The following is a 25,155-nucleotide window of genomic DNA, read 5'->3' on the forward strand; positions in this document are numbered from 1 at the left end:
GTGTCAACAAGACTCGGTGCAACAGCGAAACAGGCAGCGCCGGGAAAGTGGTATTGGCTGGCCACACACGTTCGGAATTGCTTTCTGAATCGTCTCACTCCTTTAAGAAACGTGAAGGTTTGATATACTAGGAGGTGGTGGTGGTTAGTGTTTAACGTCCCGTCGACAACGAGGTCATTAGAGACGGAGCGCAAGCTCGGGTTAGGGAAGGACTGGGAAGGAAATCGGCCTTGCCCTTTCAAAGGAACCATCCCGGCATTTGCCTGAAACGATTTAGGGAAATCACGGAAAACCTAAATCAGAATGGCGGGAGACGGGATTGAACCGTCGTCCTCCCGAATGCGAGTCCAGTGTGCTAACCACTGCGCCACCTCGCTCGGTGATATACTAGGAACAGGGTGTTCTTGATCCTGCACAAAGAAAAACATCGCGTAATGTAAGATCATGCATGTAACAGGAAAAAATACTTTCTTGTAACATGGAAGTAATTAAACTCAGTGCAAATGGTATAATAGCCGTAATGCTTTTACAATGCTTTACATGTCACCTGTACCACATCTAAAGGTCTGATGAAACCTTTGCACAATGGGTAGGTCTAGTATGCAGTATTAAAATATTTTACACTTTTCTGTTACTCTAAATCACTTCATTACGTAATTAACTGGCTCAACACTTCCGCAGAATTCTTTGAGGAGGATCCGTCTGCTCTGCGTGGGACATAACTTTGAAATCAAGAACGACAGAAGGTAAAGACGGTTCAGATTACTTGCACTATTAAGTTTGTTTTTGGTTTTAATTTTCATATGCATTGCCAACAGATACGTGGACGAGACAGGTAATTAACTTATTACCGCTTTATTTGATAGCACTCGAAACTCCGTCTTTAAGGTTAACCAGAAAATTATCGGTGACAAACATTTATTTTCTGAAACTTAATGGTTCAGATGGCTCTGAGCACTATGGGACTTAACATCCATGGTCATCAGTCCCCTAGAACTTAGAACTACTTAAACCTAACTAACCTAAGGACATCACACAACATCCAGTCATCACGAGGCAGAGAATGTCCCTGACCCCGCCGGGAATCGAACCCGGGAACCCGGGCGCGGGAAGCGAGAACGCTGCCGCACGACCACGAGCTCCGGACATCAGAAACTTACTCCCTGTAACTTCAGAGTAGCTGCTCGTTTCAACTTACACTTAATGTTGATTCCAAAATTGTCTTTTTCTATTGACCCCAAATTCAGTTGTCATTACTTTTCTAAATTCTTCCAAATGTTCCTTAATTTTATTCTTGACATTTACGCTCGAAGTAAGATGAATTTCTACTACAAAATAGTGACGGGTATCGATGCACTCAATTTGACTCAAATTTAGACAGATTTTCCAAACTGCAAGGCAGTCTTGCACATTACACAACTTTGCGTTTGGTTCGTGAAGTAATAAATTTCAACTGTTGATTTTTAACAGAATTTCTGTCAATTAAGCGAGGGAAAGGCGTGCCTGGTGAGGAAAAGATGAACGTCATACAATAAGAAAAAAATGTTCAAATATGTGTGAAATCTTATGGGACTTAACTGCTAAGATCATCAGTCCCTAAGCTTACACACTACATAACCTAAATTATACTAAGGACAAACACACACACCCATGCCCAAGGGAGACTCGAACCTCCCCCGGGATTAGCTGCACAGTCCATGACTGCAGCGCCTTAGACCTAAATAGAATATTACCTTCAAAGGCTACTGCATTGCTGGAACTAATGAAAATGATTCAGTAAATACTTAAAGACATTTACATGAATAATACGCGTCAAATGTGCTAAAACTGGCTCCGCCGGGACCAGCGGCACAGTGCATGACTTCAGTGTCTCAGACCTCTCGGCTAATTCCGCGCGGCTACAATAAGAGAATAGTGATATAACCATCTTTCATCCGTGTTAGTCAACAAAAACTTTTAAATACTTAGGTTGGTATTACAAAAATTCGCTGATTAGTAGGATGGCCGTTAATAAAGTTAGCTCTTTTCACTGAATTGTAAGGTACAGAGGTTTACCATACGAACATAACGATGAGTTCATAAAAGCAACGGTAGGTGTTCAAGTAACCATCTTGTTGCTGATGTTACAGCCATCACTTACTTTAATATACACTGAAGCGCCAAAGGAACTGGTATAGGCATGCGTATTCACATACAGAGATACGTAAACAGGCAGAATACGGATCCGCAATCGGCAACGCCTAGATAGGACAACAAGTGTATGGCGCAGTTGTTACATCGTTCACTGCTGCTACAATGGCAGGTTATGAAGATTTAAGTGAGTTTGAACGTGGTGTTATAATCGGCGCACGAGCGATGTAACACAGTATCTCTGAGGTAAGGGTGAAATGGGGATTTTCCCGTACTACCATTTCACGAGTGTAACGTTAATATCAGGAATTCGGTAAAACATTAAATCTCCCACATCGCTGCTGCCGAAACAAGATCCTGCAAGAATGGGACCAACAATTTAGCCACTGTCACGAACGATGATGATGATGAAATGAGGGCAACACAAACACCCAGTCCCCGGGCAGAGGAACTCTCCAACCAGGCCGGGAATCGAACCCGTGACCCCGTGAGCCAGAGGCAGAAACGCTAGCCACTAGACCACGACGACTGAAGAGAATCGTTCAACGGTACAGAAGTGCAAGCCTTCCACAAATTGCTGTAGATATCAATGCTGGGCCATCAAGAAGTGTCAGCATACGAACATTCAACGAAACGCCATCGATATGGGCTTTCGGAGTCGAAAGCCAACTCTTGTACCCTTGATGACTGCACGAAAGCAATCTATACGCCTCGCCCGGGCCCGTCAACATCGATATTGGACTGCTGATTACTGGAAACAGTTCCCTGATCAGACGAGTCTCGTTTCAAATTGTATCGAGCGAATGGACGAGTACGGGTGTGGAGACAACCTCATGAATCCATGGACCCTGCATGTCAGCAGGGGACTCCTCAAGGTTGTGGAGGCTCTGTAATGATGTGGGGGTGTGCAGTTGGAGTGATATAGGACCCCTTGTAACATCAACGACTCTGTACTATTGTAAATATAAGTAATTCTTTTCATCAGATTTTTCGATAAACTTGTGTAATGGATGTTCTGATTTCATTTCTTTTTGTCTCATGCCATTATGTTAAGACAATTGGAAATAAGTTTCAATGTGAATCTTAATGTTTATGTCAGATGTCAAGTAATATTGTAATAGAATTGAAATGTAACAAATTTTGAAACTGTTGTAACATGTTTAAAATTGTAACTGTGCGTCTGGTCCATACTTAGGCAAAAAGATATGTAGACTGCAAAACCTCGGGTGAATACCCGGTCCGTCAGGGAACGGTAAAAGGTGGATCGCAGGCGAGCGCGGGAAAACGCGCGGGCATTGTACGGCACAACGGGCACAGTAGTAGTTGGAGTTTGGTACTGGCTTGGGCAACACCATCTGGAGCGAGGAGGCTCTCCTGGAAGACATAGCTTCACTGAGCCTCGGGTATGCCGTTCCAACGCCCACACAGCGTGGCAAAATTCCGTAGGCACTAAATGGAAAAGTATTGCGACGCTAAGAAGAATTAAAGTGCCGATACATCAAGAGCCATTGCTGTGATTGTATATGTGATCTGTGCCTCGCCATCTTGCCGCCCTCCAACCGCCGCATCGATACGAGCAGGTTGAAACTTCTAGTACTTTATTCGTATGGATCAGAGGGTGAACTGTGTTTGTTTGGTGCAATAATAAACTAAATTTTATTAGAACTTCTCTATCATTCAATTATCAATTATCCTCACATCTAACCTAGACAGAGTCCTTTCCGAGTGTCCCGAAAAGAAAACTAAAAATTGTGTTAATAATAATTATTTGCAGAACTAGCTATACTAGAATGGTGTTTAAAGAAATGTTTTGTTAATGAACCAGTAAATGAATAACGAAGGTATAACGAAGTCGAAAGATAACTTTAGGATTGATAAAGTAATGAAGTTTATTATTTCGAAACAGATTTAAAGGTATTTAAATGAGCAGTAAATAAGATGAAAAGAGTAGTAACTTATATACTGGAAATCTCGCATGAATAATAATTTCAGTAATCATTTTTTTTAAATACAGCAATCACAACAGTTTCAGGGTTCCCCCTTCATTCATTTGAATTCTGAAGTGTTCTAAATTGGTTTGACTAGAAAAAGTTAAAGTCAATATAGAGAAGAAACTCAGTTAATGCCTAATTAGGCTGGCGGCCGTATTATTGTCACATTGGTAGCATTTTCTGGTTTGATTTTGATTCTTCCTGACGTGTGATTGCATTTCGAACGTACTTGACGTATCATTGCTATCACAGAGTGGATATAAGTCTGATTTGCCACCATTCAGGTACACGCGGTCGATATCTACGCGAAAATCCATTCTCATACGGTGAATCCCGCTCACTTACCATAGCACAGGCTTTAACGAGCACTGCGTCACGGAGGTTACACCTTGATACGTCTAGGTACAACTCTGACAGGTGACACACACGTAAGCGTCCTCTCAGATCACCTCCATCCGTTCATGTCCACAGTGCAATTCGAGAGACTTGGTCAACTCCAGCAGGACAATGCGACACACCACACCGCCAAAATTTCTACAGAGTGGCTCCAGGAACACTCTTCTGAATTGAAACATTTCCGATAGCCACCATACTACCCATACATGGACATTATTGAGCATATTTGGGATGTCTTTCAAGGTGCTGTTCAGAAGAGACCTCCACCTCCTCGTACTATAACGAATTTATGGATAGCCCCGCAGGATCCATGGCGTCAGTTCCTTCCAGCACTTCTTCAGACATTAGTCGAGTCCATGCCACGTCCTGTTGCGGCACTTCTGCGTGCTTGCGAGGTCCCTGCACGTCAGGTGTACCAGTTTCTTTGGCTCTTCAGTAGCCGAGCCACACGGGCGCCCTGACGGACCCGCTGGGCCTCGGTGCGGCTCGACCAGCAGTCGAGGCTAAGGTCCCGGGCGCGCCGCACAGGCTCGGTGCACGCCTCTGTCTGGATCCACTTTTACTGGAACCTGGAACTGAACTGTTCTGCCCAGAATATGTAAATCAATGAGGTTTTCATGGGCTCTGTCTGATGTGCGTTTCTCACGGTGTGTATCTATAATACACTGATAATACACTGCCTCATCCTATTCAAAATATGATGCATGGGGGATAATGAGAAACTGGTAAATATTCGGAATCTAACGATGGTAACGCGGATCCTGTTACAGAATGCAGTTTGGCGTGAATATGTGTGTGACAAAACTTTGGGGCCAGGACGGACGATGCTCAAGGCGTGAGCGCGAGGAAACGTGACTTGTTCACGTATTTGTAGCTGGTGACTGGAGTAATGTAAAAATGTCGCCGCTTGTCAGGTTACGTGGAGGGGGATATGGTTGGCCACTCATGTTGTGTACATTCAATGGCCGCAACGGGTAACAGAGCAGGACGTGGAGTGATTGGAACCTTATTGCTCACTACGCCGACATCTTGGCCACTTTGAAGATACTTTTCTGCTACCTAACTCATTAACAAATTTCTGCAATTGTAAAAACTTGAGATAATGTTGTAATGGCGTAATGCCGGTGCTTGAATCTCTATATTCAGAGCCGATTATACGATCTGTCACAAATCAAGCAGCCTGCGTAGGTCTCCATACGATTCCTTTTCTTCTCCTTCATCCCTGCCATATTCAGTTTCTCTACGTGGTCGACATCGTTACATGAATATTGGCAGTGTTAATGGTACTTGGTGGCCAGATGCCTTTCATGACGCCAACATCCACGCGAGACAAAATACGGGTGCTCCATCTGTCTGCATCTGAAGTTAATCTCTTAATGATGTGTGAGAACCATTTCTAAATATTGTCATAGCGTCTGACTGATCCGGGACGTGGGTACCTACCCGGTATTCACCTACCTGGATGTGGGAAACCGCCTATGAGCCACATCCAGGCTGGTTGGCTCATCAGCCTTCGTCGTTAATCCGCGAGGTGATTTCGATCCAGGGCAGCTTCACCCTCCGCGACTCCCTGAAGAACAGTGTAACGTGCTCGACTATAGGGGTGCACATGAGATTGCACATGACGCCATATTTTAATTAATCTTGCGATAGTATAACACGCAATACCACACGCCAATTGTGTCAAAAAAGAGGAAACCCTTAAATATGATCACTAACCAATATTTTCGTGACTCACTTGCTGCCATTTACGTCATATTTGGTAAATAAAAATGGTCTAGGTAATATTCTTTGACAAATAAGGTACGCAGCCACACTTTAGGAGTAGATATAACTGACTAGGACAGCGTTGTCTCATAATGCAAACATGCTTTACGCCATATGGCTCCTACCAGCTCATTCTCGAGGAGTCTCTTTATTTTAAGGCAATTGCCGGTCCAGCTATTCTCCTAGAGCTTAATCAAATTGAAAACCTTCTCCTCCCACTCTCAACTTGCTGGTATTTGGCTGAAAGATCCTAGTTCGACAATGGGTAAAGCCCTAAAACAGTTTGTCCTGCCCATCTGCGTGGGACTTTAAACGTATTTTATGTGGGCCTTTGTGCTTAAGCGACAGTATTTCGTAATTTGACGGACTTGCATGTAACTTACTTCAGACTTTGGTGGCTCATCGTTGTCCAACATTATTCATAACTGAACGTAAACGCATTGGGCATGAACGGCGTCATACTGGCAGCAAGAGCTCAAGGGATCGTGAGGCTACATACAAAATTGAATGTAGCTTGCATTTTTATAATTTGATCGATGCCTCCTAGAACTGGCCGAATATGGAACAGTTCTTATTCATTTTCAGTGTTTTTCATTAGATTTAACGTTGTACGTGTGTGTGTGTGGGTGTTGTGTGGATATTGTTTGTTTGTGAGTGTGTGTGTGTGTGTGTGTTTGTGTGTGTGTGTGTGTGTGTGTGTCTGTGTGTGTGTGTGCGTGTGTACGTGTGTGCGTGCATCGGAATCGGGTAAAATGAAATAAAAAGAATGAAAGATACAGAGACAGAGAAAGAAAGAGAGAGAGAGAAAAGAATGGAGTGCTACCGTTTGGATAGTATTGCATGTAGGCAGGCGCTTGGTATTGATATAGTTTAAACCTAGTAAATACTTAGCGTTAGAGTCCTTAAAGAAAGGGAAAGAAGATTAGGGTTTAAATTCACACGGACGACGAGGTGATTAGAGACGAAGCGCAAGCTCATACCGGGTACAAAACAGAAGGACACCGACAGTGTTCATTCAAGGGAACGATAATTATATTCACTTTAAGCGATTTAAGGAAATCACGGAAAATCCAAATCTGGATTGTCGGGCTGTGATTTGAACAGCCGTCTTTCGTAATACGAGTTCCATGTCTTACCTCTGTCCCCCTTGTTCGGCAATCCTTAGGAGACCCTTGCAATACGCCGGATGTGATCACTACGCTGTTATACTTTACGACCTGTTGCTCATTTTCCGACATATAGTAGGAGGTAGATTATGAAAAGAATCTATTCCATTGAGACTCAATCGAGGGTAGCATGGAGGTGTGTGAGACTGCTTATGACTCTAAAAGACATTTCCCAAGATGTTTCTGATACGTAGAGTCTTATTAATGCCACTTACATCTACATATACGTCTATACTCCGCAAGCCACCTGACAGTGTGTGGCGGAGGGTACGTTGAGTAACTCTATCGGTTCTCACTTCTATTCCAGTTTCGTATTGTTTGTGGAAAGAGAGGTTGTCGGTATGACTGTCTGGGTTCTAATATCACTGATTTTATCCTCATGGTCTCTTCGCGAGATATACGTAGGAGGGAGCTGCTTGAATCCTCGCTGAAGATATGTTCTCGAAACTTCAACAAAAACCCGTACCGCGCTACTGAGCGTCTGTCCTACAGAGTCTTCCACTGGAGTTTATCTATCATCTCCGTAACGCTTTCGCGATTACTAAATGATCCTGTAACGAAGGGCGCTGCTTTCCGTTGGATCTTCTCTATCTCTTCTATAAACCCTATCTGGTACGGATCCCACACTGGTGAGCAATATTCAAGCAGTGGACGAACAAGTGTACTGTAACCTACTTCCTTTGTTTTCGGATTGCTTTTCCTTAGGATTCTTCCAATGAATCTCAGTCTGGCATCAGCTTTACCGACGATCAACTATATATGATCATTCCATTTTAAATCACTCCTAATGCCTACTCCCAGGTAATTTATGGAATTAACTGCTTCCAGTTGCTGACCTGCTATATGGTAGCTAAATGATAAAGGATATTTCTTTCTATGTATTCGCAGCACATTACACTTGTCTACATTGGGATTCAGTTGCCATTCCCTGTACCATGCGTCAATTCGTTGCAGATCCTTCTACATTTCATTACAATTGTCCATTGTTATAACCTCTCGATATACTACAGCATTATCCGCAAAAAGCCTCACTGAACTTCCGATGTTATCCACGAGGTCATTTACGTATATTGTAAATAGCAACGGTCCTACGACACTCCCCTGCGGCACACCTGAAATAGCTCTTACTTCGGAAGACTTCTCTCCATTGAGAATGACATGCTGCGTTCTGTTATCTAGGAACTCTTCAATCCAATCACACAATTGGTCTGATAGTCCATATACTCTCACTTGGTTCATTAAACAACAGTGGGGAACTGTATCCAACGCCTTGCTGAAGTCAAAAAGCACGCCATCTACCTGGGAACCCGTGCCTATGGCCCTCTGAGTCTCGTTGATGAATAGCGCGATCTGGGTTTCACACGATCGTCTTTTCCGAAACCCATGCTGATTCCTACAGAGTAGACTTCTAGTCTCCAGAAAAGTCATTATACTCGAACATAATACGTGTTCCAAAATTCTACAAGTGATTGGCGTTAGAGATATAGGTCTATAGTTCTGCACATCTGTTCGACGTCCCTTCTTAAATAGGGAGATGACCTGTGCCCTTTTACAATCTTTTGGAACGCTACGCTCTTCTAGAGACCTACGGTACACTGCTGCAAGAAGGGGGGCAAGTTCCTTCGTGTACCCTATGTAAATTCGAACTGGTATCCCATCAGATCCAGCGACATTTCCTCTTTTGAGCGATTTTAATTGTTTTTCTATCCCTCTGTCATCTATTTCGATATCTACCATTTTGTCATCTGTGCGACAATCTAGAGAAGGAACTACAGTGCAGTCTTCCTCTGTGAAACAGCTTTGGAAAAAGACATTTAGTATTTCGGCCTTTAGTCTGTCATCCTCTGTTTCAGTACCATTTTGGTCACAGAGTGTCTGGACAATTTGTTTTGATCCACCTACAGCTTTGACATAAGACCTAAATTTATTACGATTTTCTGACAAGTAAGTACATAGAACTTTACTTTCGAATTCATTGAACGCCTCTTGCATAGCCCTCCTCACACTATATTTCGCTTCGTGTAATTTTTGTTTGTCTGCAAGGCTTTGACTATGTTTATGTTTGCTGTGAATTTCCCTTTGCTTCCGCAGCAGTTTTCTAACTCGGTTGTTGTACCACGGTGGCTCTTTTCCATCTCTTACGCTCTTGCTTGGCTTATACTCATCTAATGCATATTGTACGATGGTTTTGAACTTTGTCCACTGATCCTCAACACTATCTGTACTTGAGACATAACTTTTGTGTTGAGCCGTCAAGTACTCTGAAATCTGCTTTTTGTCTTTTTTGCTAAACAGAAGAATCTTCCTACCTTTTTTAATATTTCTATTTACGACTGAAATCATCGATGCAGTAACCGCTTTATGATCGCTGATTCCCTGTTCTGCGTTAACTGTTTCAAATAGTTCGGGTCTGTTTGTCACCATAAGGTCTAATATGCTATCGCCACGAGTCGGTTCTCTGTTTAACTGCTCAAGGTAGTTTTCCGATAATGCGTTTAAAAAAATGTCACTGGATTCTTTGTCCCTGTCACCCGTTATAAACGTTTGAGTCTCCCAGTCTGTATCCGGCAAATTAAAATCTCCACCTAGAACTATAACATGGTCGAGAAATCAACTTGAAATACTTTCCAAATTTCCTTCAGGTGCTCTGCCACAACAGCTGCTGAGACAGGGGGCCTATAGAGACATCCAATTACCATGTTTGAGCCTGCTTTAATTGTGACCTTCACCCAAATTATTTCACATTTCGGATCTCCGTCAGTTTACCTCGATATAAGTGCACTTTTTATCGGTATAAACACGCCTCCCCCTTCACTGTCCAGCCTGTCTCTGCGGTATACATTCCAATCTGAGTTTAGAGTTTCATTTCTGTTTACATCTGGTTTCAGCCAGCTTTCTGTCCCTAGTACTATTTGGGCATTGTGGTCGTTTATTAATGAAAGCCGTTCTGGGACCTTTCTATAGACGCTCCTGCAGTTTGGCTTCAAATGGCCCTGAGCACTATGCGACTTAACTTCTGAGGTCATAAGTCGCCTAGAACTTAGAACTAATTAAACCTAATTAACCTAGGGACATCACACACATCCATGCCCGAGGCAGGATTCGAACCTGCGACCCTAGCGGTCGCTAGGCTCCAGACTGTAGCGCCTAGAACCGCACGGCCACTCCGGCCGACTCCTGCAGTTTACTAGCTGCCTTAATGTCCCATGAGGGGTCTGTAATATCAGATGTGACAATGCCATTAGACGTTAACACAATTACTGATAAATGCACCTATTATCAGTATATTCACCTGACAAATAACATAATAACATCGTCGCATTGCCGGTGAAGCAATCTGCTTGTTTTCACAGTAATTTGCTACGTTTAGTCCAACTGCAGCCCTTGGCTTAAGTGTGCCAGCCCACTTCGTCAACAAGTGAAATACTGTGAAGGCTAGTGACAGATATTTAATACTAGCCTTACAACAAAAACGAAAACGGTGTACATAGAGTTGGAAAACACGCTCCCTTTTTTGCTTTGTTCTTATTATTCTTCACCTCCTACAGCGTTCCTTTTAGTTGATTGAAGAATCTGTTTGACAGATTAATGTATAGCAAATACTTCCTCATCTAATGTAACGAATTAGTTTTGAAGAAAGATATGTCATTCAAGCATATAATGATGATAAAGCACCTTTATTTGCTTTTGTATTTTGGCAATGAGAAAGCCACAAGTGCTGTAAACATCTATTAAAACCATTTAAGAAGTAATATGTTGCGTAAGCAAAAAAGTTTCATTCCCCATGAAAAACAATCGGTGAGATGTCCTGGCCTCTACATACAGTAATACACATTAACCTTGAACTCAACAAACTAGTTACAGAGAGTGCCATAGCCTACTAAGGCTATATACCGTTCCTTCCAAATTAAATTAATACTTGGCTGGTGGTGTTCCCCCTTAAATACATAAAAACTCTAAAAGCACTCCATCGTGCTATTTATAAATATAAATATTGTAAAAGGTGAAATATGACGAACTGAGAGCCCATCCTACTCATATCTTAAGCATCTCAACCACTGGTATTCACTTGTAGTCCTGGAAAGTAGCTGCCTGTTACTCATCCCTACACAATCGCAGATACAGCGTTGTGTCGGGTTTCTATTACTTTGTTTCTGCTGTGAAAAGTTCGGTACAATTCGTGTTGTCTAGCATAATATACAGTACTTCATGTTTGCCTTCTCGCTGTTTCAGTATTTTTAACGAGAACGTAATGTTATCTGAGAGCAGAAGCCGCACTATATGTCAAGCGCAACCGCGGGATATTCCACAGAAGTGAAACAAACGGTAGCCATTCAGGAAACAAACGCCCACACACAAGTGCACGTGCTAGAACATTTTTTTCTTCCAAACGCATTTCATACGACAGGAGCGCAAATATAATACGAAATGAACCCGTACACTTTGTGAAATATTCACGGGAAAAGTGAAAAACGAAAAAAATATTAACCCTAAGAACCAATTACTTAAGCGCTTCGAAATAATGAAAAAAAAAACAGAAAAAGAGACCTACACTTTTGTTTAGAAAGAGACTGTCAATATAAAACCACAGTGCCATAAATTAACTTTTCAGTTTCTGTCAGTGACATCACACATCTTAGTACTAACTGGTGAACGCATATCTTCATGAGCTGTATTTCATTGCTGATTCTAAAGTCCAAATAGACGCGTAGTGCCCGGTATGCAATTTTTTGGTGTATCTTTTAGCTTTGGTTGGAGTAAAATGGAGACTCGATGGAAGCATGTTGGTAGACTAGGCCAACTTACTTATCTGTCTTATTCTGTTTAAGAAACATATTTTAGGCTCAGTGCAGAAGAAAAAATTGTGAAATTTTATTTCTTTAAATGTGAGCCAGCACTAACTGAAGTTGTAGAAACGTTGGTACAGGAACTATGTATGTGCTGGGGCAAATATTATATAATACTCTAACAAGATTAACGAAATGTGTGAAATGAAGTTTAGTATTAAAACAAATGTAAATCAATCAGTTTAGCAACTGCACGGGGAAAAACGGTTCAAATAGCTCTGAGCACTATGGGACTTAACTTCTGAGGTCATCAGTCCCCTAGAACTTAGAACTACTTAAACATAACTAACCTAAGGACATCACACACATCCATGTCCGAGACAGGATTTGAACCTGCGACCGTAGCGGTCGATAGGTTCCAGACTGTTGCGCCTAGAACCGCTCGGCCACCTAGGCTGACCCGCACGGGGAACCAGGCACGTAAAAGCAGATGTGTAGAATATTTAGTGCGTGTGCCCTACTGGTTCTTGAGTCACGCCATAATTACTCAATTTTGTTTGCGATCATCAGCTAAGATTTTCATACACACTGCCTACACAACAACATCTCTCCGTCCTGTACAACTTATGCTGGACAGACTATTATACTATAATCAGTCAGTGCGGAAAGCTATCGTCGCATTTTTCCAGTTTCACTGGGTGGTAAGAATTTATGTGATCAAAAATAAATACAGCTTTGCTCTAACCAATTGCAGCGTCGTTACCTAGGTTCAAACGAAACCTTTAAGAACTGGTAAGAAAGCTACAGTAAGCCGGTAAGCATCGTGTGGCGACATAAAGGTTATACCAGCATGTACGCAGAAGAACTGCGAGATGGGCTAGGCACGTTCGGTTAAACCTGCACTGTGCGGTGGTAATAACTGGAGGAGGCAGGTCCATGTTACTACCTCAAAGCAAGAACCATGCTATGAACTACACGACCAAGCGCCGAGTAATAGTGCAACAAATGTGGCTCGGAGCTTTAAAAATAACTGTGAACGTTGAGGCAGATTCATTTGGAGTCCGGAAGCACCACAACGACGCCAGGGTTACGACAGACGATCTGACGACTGGAAACCGCAAGCTGCAACTATGGTTCGGGACCAGCCACAGCCCACACTATATCCACCCTGTGGGACTACTGTCTCAGACTCCTGTCAGGGGGTAGTGGTGCTCGGTAGTCTTTCCTCGTCATCACGGTGGATGTCAGTCGGGCCTGATTCGGCTGGACGCTGGGGTTGTGCAGCAGTATCTAGTCGCAACACAAGGAGAAGAGTGCCGCTGACGTCCGGGCCTTGACTGATTGACGGGACGCTGGCTGATGTTAATATCGCAAAGCACTGACGCGTGTACCTGTAGCCTACTCTGTTGCGGAAGGCAGCCATCTGCCGGCATTGCCAGTCAGCCACGCCGGGTTCGAGCATGTCTGCCTCGCATTCTCAGTGACAAGATGGATAAATGATCGATTCAACGACTGTGGTTATCCGTTGCTGCAGGGTTTCAAGATCTGGTACACATGTTCAGTAGACCTCGTCCTTGACATAACCCCATAAAAAGAAGTCTAATGGGGTTATGTCAGGAGAGCGTGGAAGCCAAACGGTTGGCCCATCACGATCAATCCATCGCCCAGGAAAGGTCATATCGAGATAGGCACGGACGTCCAATCCCCAATGAGGCGGTGCACTGTCTTGCTGAAACAAGACATCGGAGTGATACTAAAGCAGCTGAGGAACAGCATACAGTTGGAACATGTCCAGATACACTGCAGATGTGAAGAAGCGAAGAAGAATGGCCCGATAATTCGATCGTGCAATAGCGCGCGCCAAACATTCAGCTTTGGACTGCCTCTGGTGCACTCCATGACCTCGCCAGGGGGTTGTGAACCCCAAATGCGCACATTATGGCGATTCACAACTCCACTGACAAAAATGGTCGCTTCGTCGGAAAAGGCAATTCGTCTGAGATAACCATCATCGTCCTCAATACGTGATATCATTTCGACCACAAAGTCATATCGACGTGTACTGTCATTGGTCAACAAGGCCTGAACGATTTGCACTTTGTATGCACGAAACAATAAACGTTTGTGTAAAATGTCTTGGAGAGAGATTTTTTGCATCTGTAATTCACGTGAGGCCCCGCGCACCGAATTCATCGGACTTCGCAGAAAAGACTGCCTTACAGCTTCCACGCTGTCTGCTGAGGTTCTTGGTCAACCAGACCTCGGAACGTCACCAACCGGTCCTGTGTTCTTGAACTTCTCATACCAGGCTTTAATGCTCTTGACATGAGGTGGATTCCTTCCAAATATTGTCTGGAAGTGTCTCTGCACTGTGGTTGGTGATCGTGTCTCATGGTACCACAGGACACACTGTGCCTTCTCCTGATTGGTTAACTTGGCTTCTTGGGCACTGCACCTCATTCACAACTTACGTACGGCGAACCTAAAACAGAAAAAAAACTTTGATAGTTGTAAACAATTCGACACACGTTTCACATTTGTATCTTACCTCTAGCCTGAGTTATCAATTTATGTAATCAGGGAAAGTCTTTTCGGACACCCTGTATAACGGTGTCAGCCACTTCGCCGCCAGTGGACAGCGGAAGATGTACGAAGTCCCGCGGCGTGACGTCCGAATCGCAGCCTACAGCAATCATCCGTGGATGAAGAAGATGACTCGACTACTGCAGGGGTGCGGTTTCACCGACACATGGTGGGGGAGTGTGGTCTTTCCGTTTAGCTTTTATTTGGCTGCGAGGTCAAGGTTAGTCGGCAGAATGTGCCAGTGGTTGGGTTTTGCTTGTACTTTCAGTATCTGACAGGTGAAAGCAGAAAGTACTGTTGAGAGGCCTAAATATAAGTATTAGTTTTTACTTGGTTCATACGGGCAATGTGAGTGTCACGAGCAAGATGCGTGGCTTATTGTCTAGTAAAAGGGGCGATCAAAACTTTTTCCGTTCGAAGGTCATACGGTCTAGATTAGGCATGCCAATGAGGCAAAATCACCGTGAACACTGAGGCAATCATCCCACCGACGCACCAGGTTGATGACATCCGTTTGGTATAACACCGAGTCGTACTGCTTGAAGCGTCCGTAACTGCCTGCTGCAAGTCTCTCCCAACAGGATTGTCGGCCCTTCAATGCCTTGTTTAAGGGACTGAAGGTGTGATAATCGCATAGGGACAGATTAAGATTACAGGGTGGGACTCCAGTGTTTCCCGTTAGAGTTGGCGCAACTTCTGCGTTACTCTACGTCTGCAGTATGCGGACGTGCGTTATCATGAAGCAGCAAAACCACTTGTCGCACTTGGTTTTCGACAGACACGCTGCCCCATACACATCCTTCATTCTCCAAGATTGTCCAACGCTGTTTGTCCTATGGCAGCCAATAAAGCACGTTGATCCTGTTTGGATGCGTTTGCTAATAACGTCACCACAGTTCAAGTTCCCTCATTTACCGCACGCACGTCGGCAAGACACGAATGCTACACTAATCGCTTACTGTAAGTTCGTGCTTATATACCTGCATCGGAATCACTGTACGATGCATATACATGCAACAAACCCCCAAACGGAAAATTTTTGATAGTATATAAGATGTAAACCATGAATAACCATTCAGGCGGTGAAGCTAGGTTTATTCTCTTTTTCGGTCTGTAGTAATAACTATGAGCAGCCACTAAGGCCACAGTAGTTACACATTAATGTGATTATCTGTAAAAGGCCTTTCTTAGCACAGACGTGCAGAAAGAGGGTCAATGACGTTCTGGGAGGTACTGACAGGCATGTGGACCCATACTGACTCCAGAATTGTGGCCAGCTGCAGTAGATTTCTCGGTGGAGGCTGCATAGGGCAAACAGCCTGATCAAGGTGGTCCCACAGATTCTCGATCGGGTTTTAATCCGACGATTTTGGTGGCCAGGGGAATACATTAACTCATGCAGGTGTTTTTCGAACCACGCACGTATACTACGAAGTGTGTGATATGTTACGTGGTCCTGCTGGTAGATAGCTATCATGTCTACGAAAAATATACGGCATGTAGGGGGTGGACAGGTCCTCAAGGCATACTCGTATTGATCCACTGTGCCTTCCAGAATGACAATATTACCCAAGAAATGCCGCGAAAACATTCCTTGACTATAACGGTCTCTCGTGCCTAGACCCTTCCGAAGTACACTTCAACGGGCATCTTTTGAATGAAGCATAAAATTGATTCATCTAAAAAAACACCTGTCGCCACTCAGTGGACGTCCAGTTGCGCTACTGGCGTGCAAAATCCAGCCTCTGCCGTCAATTAACAGCAATCAGCTACTTCCGCTTTGCTTCAGACTGATCAGCGGCAGCTGGGTTGTGTAGGGTTCACTCAGGAGCATTTCCTACTTCTCTCAGGGGGGGGGGGGGGTTATGTGTAACATCTTTATTTGCTTGTGTGTCTTGGGGGTAGGTGGGCACGAATTATCTCCTGTCTTTGCTGCAGATTCCGTCTTATTTCGGATTATTTACATTACCGTTCCAGCATGGCAACGGGTCGCGCATGGCGTTCCCTTGCCTGATGCGGCGCTCCAAGGTTTCGCATCAGGCGATTGGCGGAAGTTCCAGTCCTGGTGTAGAGCCTTCGTGCTGTCTGTTGATGTCGCTTTGGCACTTCCAGTTCATCTGCGGCTTCATGGATGTTCCGGTGCGGGAACTGCGGGGCAACGTGGAAAACACGACGAAGTACTTTATTTTGTAGCGATTGAAGGCGCTGAAGATGTGTCTTTGTGTTGCCCCATACCTCGCAGGCGTAGTCAAAAATGGGACGGATGTACATTCTGAATATCAGTAGACCGTTTGCTATCGAGAGGTCTGATCCTTCGTTTATGAAGGGGTAAAGTGCCCCTATCCTTTGAGACACTTTGGTGCGGATATCGTCGACGTGGAGCTTCCATGTAAGCTGCACGGGTGCGTGAAACAGGCGCCTTCTGCGGAGCCCTATACGCAGCAATGTTCGCTGAACGGTCGTTGAGGACACACTATTGGCAGCCCGTCAGTTCATCCGGGCGGTCAGTCCCTCAACAGTTGCACGTCTATTCCCCCGTAAACATCTCTGCAGTCGTCTTCCACTCCTGTCATTTATGGCCCTTGCGGTGCCGCACTTGCCTCAACGCCGGTTTCTTATAACGCCATTTTGCCATGCAAGTTATACTTTAACCACGGTGGCCCATGAATATTTTACAGACTTAGCCGCTTAGGAAATACTTCCACCTTTGAACGGAAACCCGATGATCATGCCCTTTTCGACGTCAAATAAGTCTCCCCGTTTCCGCATTACGACAACGACTGCACTGTTTTCAGCGACCTCCCGACATGCTTCATATAGCCTCCATAGCTTGTCCTGGCACTTGCCGTGTGTGAGTGGCTACCGCACATTGACATACGCGGTGGTCACATGTGACTGGACCATGCAGTAAGAAATAACAGAATGGTGTTGCCGTTAAGTGTTCTCGTAATGCGATTTTCTCTTGTTCAGAGCAAGGAACACGGTTTGGTATTTATGCATTTACGTAGTAGGGAGTGTAGGACAGTGATGTGTTTATGTGTCTTTCTTCCTATTTGTGTCGTGTAGTTGGTAACAGGTATTAATGTCATGGCCAGTATGACAGGGATGAACGCTGTTAATACCACAAGGAGCTACCACAGAGCAGTTGTTTAGAGGCGAAGTATATAAACTGTGAGCGGAGAAGGTGGAGCTGTGTTGGATTGTAATGTATGGAACTGGGAACCTAGAAACGACGGAGAGGCTTCGTCCCCGCCGTAGCCCTCAGTGGTTCACAACCCCCACAACAGGCATCAGCAGTCCATTCACCCCACAGCCGCCCCACACCGAACCCAGGGTTATTGTTCAGATTCAGAACAACCACCAGGAACACCTTCAACTGTTCCACTGTCAGTCACCTTGTTTTTACACATTCAGTTGTTCCACATCCCGCCATATCTGTTTTCACAGCTAGTGATGCAGTGAAACAGTTACAGTGATAGTGACAGTGGCATCTCAATATATAATGGTTGACGGTGATGTAGACGATTAAAAGGAAAATGTAAGTGAAACGTTATGTAAATAGACACACACACACACACAGACACATTTAATTAAATAATTTCAGGCATAGGAATAACATGTTTTCAAATCTTAATTTTGGCTTAAACAATTTATCTACTTTAAGGTATAAGTGGTTGCAGATGACAAACTGTGGAACAAAACGGTCACTGCAGAAACACAACACATCAGAAAAACCACACCGTGTGGTAAAAGGGTATGAATTCGTAATTTGTGTTTTTTCAGATATCTGTAATTACGATTTAAAAACTAGTAGCTACATGTATACAAACACCAAAGTACAATCTTTATCTTTAACAGATGGAAAAATAAAAGCCCACTGAAGATGCTGCAACTGCAGTGAAACATGTTTGGGTTAAAAAACAAAATTGTGTTTTGATAAAGCTGGACCCTATCCAAAAACATACATAGTCTCAAGGCCCTGCTTATTATCTCAAATACTACGAACCGTATTTAAGTGCTAGATCTCTTGCCATGCTTGTGCACAAACAACTTCAACTCTCCATCCTGCACTTACAAACTAAAATGACTCTCGTCCTTTCTTGATAAATTATCCTTAACATGTCAGCGTCGACCAAATACCATTGAAATCTTACACTTTGCATACTGTCTCTCTGTTCTGTTGTTTCCTAACTCTTTATTTTGGAACAACTTTCAGGACTTTTTCCTTGCGACAACAGGTCCTCCAACGCTTCCCAGAAAACATACTCCCGGAACCATCCTCACAGAAAAACCGCATACACCATTATATTTACAACATTTCGACACATAGTCCCACACATTGCTCCCGCTGTAGCTCTAATTACAGTCTGAATTCCCCTCAAAATCCTTCGTTTTCTGGTACTGCTGTTCACCCAAAACAACTTCCTGGTGCCTGGTGGCAGTGTAAAATGAGAATTAGTATGTCTGTACACGGTTTAACTTTTTGCCCCATACGTTAGATGCACCTCGTGGCTGCTCTACACTGGCAACAACTTTATGCCGCTTTGGCACAATGTTCAGTCAGAACGATCGTTTCCAGACTCGCGTTGTACCCTTCACCCACTTCATATTCGTCGCGTACATCAGACTGCCGCTGCGCTGTAAAGAGTTTGCTGCTCACGTTAGCTGCTAGCCCTGCAATGCTGTGACCAAATACTTGCACTAGCGCTGTATCCTGAACCTCTGGCGCACACTCTTCATCAGGCTCAGCATTGTCGACTTGCTCATCCACTCTATGCTCTCTTCTCCGCTTCCTTTTCCTCCGTTCACCTTGCCTGTGACGAAATCTGTATGCCTGTACCGTTTCTGATACATCAAATGCAATAAAACTTTCAACAACTTCCTGTGCATTTCCTGCAGTATCTAAAACAAGAGCATCGTCTGCAGTTTCATCCTGCACGACTCAAAAACCACTGGCACATGCATTTCCCTGCGCATTTGGCCCAAGCTCTCCAGCCACAATTACCCAATGGGGCAGATGCAATTGCACTTAAGTCACCCATGATGATATCTCCACCCTTAATCACTTCGGTACAGCCCACACTCATTCCAGCTAACCCTGACCCCACAATTCTTCTGGATATCGGAGCTTGTACTTCTGTATTACTCACCTTAACTTCATCAAAGTAATTACTATGTGTCTCAATTCTCAGGAACTTGCATTGCGACACCATTCACAACTAATTTAATTTTACGACTCAAAATATCGTTCACGTATCAGTGACGTTCTTCTCTACTCTTTACGGGATCGACAGGTTTAACTAGATTAAGGGTAGTGGTACGCCCTGCAGGGACAGGTAAACTATCCGCAAGCTTGGTCCTTTACCTTTCAGCTTCCTCCCCCTCCCTCCTCTCTGTTTCCTCTCCTTCCTCGCTTCTCTTTCTCTACATAATCAACATGATCCTTACATCCCGAGTCCCATTTCGATCAACCAGTCATCACGCTTATTTCGAAACTTTTCTCTATGGTCCGGAGTTTTGCGATAGACTATTTCCTATTTCTCAGCAGCAATTGTTTCTAATTACTTGTACAGCCTGCCTGGTTAGCCGTGCAGTCTAACGCACTGCTTTCCGGGCCGGAAGGCGTGCCGGTCCCGGGCACGAATCCGCCCTGCGGATTAGTGTCGAGGTCCGGTGTGCCGGCCAGTCTGTGGATGGTTTTTAAGACGGTTTTCCTTCTCCCTCGGCGAATGCGGGCTGATTCCCCTTATTCCGCCTCAGTTACGCTATATCGGCGATTGCTGTGCAAATACACTCCTGGAAATTGAAATAAGAACACCGTGAATTCATTGTCCCAGGAAGGGGAAACTTTATTGACACATTCCTGGGGTCAGATACATCACATGATCACACTGACAGAACCACAGGCACATAGACACAGGCAACAGAGCATGCACAATGTCGGCACTAGTACAGTGTACATCCACCTTTCGCAGCAATGCAGGCTGCTATTCTCCCATGGAGACGATCGTAGAGATGCTGGATGTAGTCCTGTGGAACGGCTTGCCATGCCATTTCCACCTGGCGCCTCAGTTGGACCAGCGTTCGTGCTGGACGTGCAGACCGCGTGAGACGCCGCTTCATCCAGTCCCAAACATGCTCAATGGGGGACAGATCCGGAGATCTTGCTGGCCAGGGTAGTTGACTTACACCTTCTAGAGCACGTTAGGGGGCACAGGATACATGCGGACGTGCATTATCCTGTTGGAACAGCAAGTTCCCTTGCCGGTCTAGGAATGGTAGAACGATGGGTTCGATGACGGTTTGGATGTACCGTGCACTATTCAGTGTCCCCTCGACGATCACCAGTGGTGTACGGCCAGTGTAGGAGATCGCTCCCCACACCATGATGCCGGGTGTTGGCCCTGTGTGCCTCGGTCGTATGCAGTCCTGATTGTGGCGCTCACCTGCACGGCGCCAAACACGCATACGACCATCATTGGCACCAAGGCAGAAGCGACTCTCATCGCTGAAGACGACACGTCTCCATTCGTCCCTCCATTCACGCCTGTCGCGACACCACTGGAGGCGGGCTGCACGATGTTGGGGTGTGAGCGGAAGACGGCCTAACGGTGTGCGGGACCGTAGCCCAGATTCACGGAGACGGTTGCGAATGGTCGTCGCCGATACCCCAGGAGCAACAGTGTCCCTAATTTGCTGGGAAGTGGCGGTGCGGTCCCCTACGGCACTGCGTAGGATCCTACGGTCTTGGCGTGCATCCGTGCGTCGCTGCGGTCCGGTCCCAGGTCGACGGGCACGTGCACCTTCCGCCGACCACTGGCGACAACATCGATGTACTGTGGAGACCTCACGCCCCACGTGTTGAGCAATTCGGCGGTACGTCCACCCGGTCTCCCGCATGCCCACTATACGCCCTCGCTCAAAGTCCGTCAACTGCACATACGGCTCACGTCCACGCTGTCGCGGCATGCTACCAGTGTTAAAGACTGCGATGGAGCTCCGTATGCCACGGCAAACTGGCTGACACTGACGGCGGCGGTGCACAAATGCTGCGCAGCTAGCGCCATTCGACGGCCAACACCGCGGTTCCTGGTGTGTCCGCTGTGCCGTGCGTGTGATCATTGCTTGTACAGCCCTCTCGCAGTGTCCGGAGCAAGTATGGTGGGTCTGACACACCGGTGTCAATGTGTTCTTTTTTCCATTTCCAGGAGTGTACTATCTCCACGTAGGCCTACACCGTAATTACTCTACCACACAAACACTGGGGTCACACTCGTCTAGTGTCAGGCGTTCCCTGGGGAATCCACTATGGGCCGAACCGCAGAGTGATTTTTATTCTTTCGGTGTGTGTGTGTGTGTGTGTGTGTGTGTGTGTGAAAAGGGAGAAACAGAGAGAGAAAAGGAGAGTGAGGGTGACTGTAGGTTTAGTGATTTATTTTATTTTATTTGTGTGTGTGTGAATAGAGATAGAGAGAGAGAAAGAGAGAGAGAGAGAGAGGGGCAGTAGGTTTTAGGATTTTGTGTGCGTGTGTGCGTGTGTGTGTGTGTATGTGTGTGTTGGAAAAGGGAGAGAGAGAGAGAGAGAGAGAGAGAGAGAGAGAGTGACAGTAGGTTATAGAATTTGTGTGTGTGTGTGTGTGTGTTTTTGCGTGTGTGGGGCGGGGGGCTGGGATTTGGGGGGGGGGGGGGTGGGTGTTGAGAGCTCTATTGGTTGGTCTTCTCTAATAATTGGCTCAAATGGCTCTGAGAACTATGGGACTTAACATCTGAGGTCATCAGTCCTCTAGAACTTAGAACTACTTAAACCGAACTAACCTAAGGACATCACACATATCCGTGCCTGAGGCAGGATTCGAACCTGCGACCGTAGTGGTCACGCTGTTCCAGAATGTAGCGCCTACAATCGTTCGGCCACTCTGGCCGGCCGTCTAATAATTCTTTGAGGGCAGAGAACAGAGTGCCATTGCAAAGAGCTGTGTATTCATTTATCACTTGTTTGCCTTTCATTATGGCTTTTTTCATCCGATAATTTTCTTCAATTGTTATTTTTTGTGGGGGACTGTTGCTGCATTTGAGAATTTTCAAATCCGTATTGATGTTTTCTGGGCTATGGTTCTTGTCCGTGAGGTGTTCAGCAAATGTGGAATGACAGCTGTTACTTATTAATGCTCTTCTGTGAATGTAGTGCGTGGACATATAAGGTGAATATCAGGTTCTCGCAGGAAGCGTGGGCGAGATAGTCCCTGGAATCGCACTATCCTTTGTGCCCTCGGTGGCTCAGATGGGTAGAGCATCTGCCATGTAAGGAGGAGATCCTAGGTTCGAGTCCCATTCGGGGCTCGCATTTTCACCTGTTCCAGTTATATATATATATATATATATATATATATATATATATATATATATATATATATATATATATATCATCGCCCGTCAGCAGCTGAAGGTACTAATATATAATTCTAAATAGTTTCATGTGGTCCACCTATCTTTCCGAGAGTTAATAGTTCATCTTTAATTACAGTTGTGTCGACTGTGCGTTAAATATGGCTCCAACAGATGGAATTCAATGAAACGGCAATTGTGCTGCGATTTCAATCAAGCAGACTTACTATCCAGTCATTTTCAGTTAGTGAATTTTATCTATAGTCGATGCTGTTGAACTCCGTGACTGTTCCTTTAAAGGATGTAGAAAAATTTCCGCTACCAGTCACAATAAATTATTGAGACTGGTGGCGGAATTTTCTCTGCGCCCTATTTTCAGTTAGTTTTCTCATAGTGTCCCTGCATCACTTAAAGCCAGTGCTCGTGTGCTCCATTAAAAACGCATCGTAGCTCTTATCCTATCACATCGTTACCAAAGCATGAGACTAACTCCAGGTCTACTTTGCAGTAAAAGAAAAACCTAAAAACGATTTACAGGTCACCAAAACTGAGGTTCGGAGCAACTTCCCGAGGCTGATACAGTTTGCCCTGCATCCTAGACTCTGGACAGCTGACGATTGACGAGTAGTCATTGGAATAAGTATGAATCGTAATTTTTTTAGGCTTATGCTCCATAAGTAACCTGAATTGTAATGACCATACAAATACTGTAGCCTTAAATCCATGGGAAGAGTCCTAAGGCAGTATAACTTACTGACAATGTATGTAGCTTACGAAGCGCTGGTTCTAACTGCTCTTGAGTATTAGTCAATCTGGAAGCCTTCTAGCGTAGGACTGATACTGAAGTCAGAGAACATCAAACAAAGGTAATCACGATTCATCACGTGATCATTTGATAAGCACGGAAGCACCATGAGGACCATCATCCAACTCTATTGGCACACGTTGCAGCAAAGGTATTGTGCAGCACGCAGTCTACAGTCAAATGATACAGTAAACTGTTACGCATTACTCACAAAATAACTGTGGCAACAAAATTACAGAAATTCGAGCTTGACTTATTGATGGTCCAACGCACCATTCGAAAATGGAAAAAAAGGGGAAAATGATATTAGCACCCAGAGTCGACTTCCGACACAGTAGGAAAGCAACAGCGGTTCTAGATCAGTATTGAGTTTAAATGCGGTATTGAGCCTTGTGATACCACATATTCTTAGTGCAAGTGCTACTACGGGATACCTACATGCAAGGGCAATGACGCCAGAGTCCAAGATGGCGGCAAGACCTGCCCCCTAATAACTGACATCATCATCATGACATGACAAATCAGACCCCCCCCCTCCCGGTCTCTCCCCTACCACACACGCTCTTCAGTACAGCCAATAACAATGTAATAATGTATTAGTAAAACGAATCAGCTAATCACAGTGTAGTAATTTAGCAGTCATTAATGTGAAACAGCGAATTACAGTGTAGATCGAGAGCATCCCTCTTGGCTGTGCTCAAAAATGAATGGACATCACTACCACTTTTGCTAGTTTTTCAGTAATGCTTCAATTTAGCAAGCACCATTTTAGTGGCAACATAGATAGTGCATCATGTTCTACACTATAAAATATAATCAGTGGTATTAACAGCATAATGTAGCTTTTTATTTGCGTTTGAATTACCCACAGTATAGGTTATGTACAAAACGATCTTTCAAGGAATAGTGCAATATTTACAAACTGGAGCTAGTAGTTCAAGGCTGTCTAAAAGGTCTTTATCTAACTGAAGCAGGACCAAAATACTTGGTAGCGAGCAATTTTGACGGTTAACGATCGCCCTTTACTGAGCGATATGGCACATTATTTAGGACAATGGATTTGTATCTAACTGGAGCGGGACTGAAATACTTGGTAGCGAACAGTTTTCACGGTTAACGTGAACTAACTAAATCATTTTACACAA

The 25,155-nt window shown here is 44.6% G+C and overlaps 1 non-coding gene across 1 annotated transcript; it reads right to left on the bottom strand.

Moving 5' to 3' along the window:
- Positions 1-304: 304 nt before the first annotated feature.
- Positions 305-377, bottom strand: Trnaa-cgc (transfer RNA alanine (anticodon CGC)). The gene has a single exon. It is a non-coding gene; the product is annotated as a tRNA-Ala (tRNA).
- Between the last annotated feature and the right edge of the window lie 24,778 nt (positions 378-25,155).

The sequence above is a fragment of the Schistocerca serialis genome, chromosome 3 (assembly GCF_023864345.2).
Source record: "Schistocerca serialis cubense isolate TAMUIC-IGC-003099 chromosome 3, iqSchSeri2.2, whole genome shotgun sequence".
NCBI classification, from domain to species: Eukaryota; Metazoa; Arthropoda; class Insecta; order Orthoptera; family Acrididae; genus Schistocerca; species Schistocerca serialis.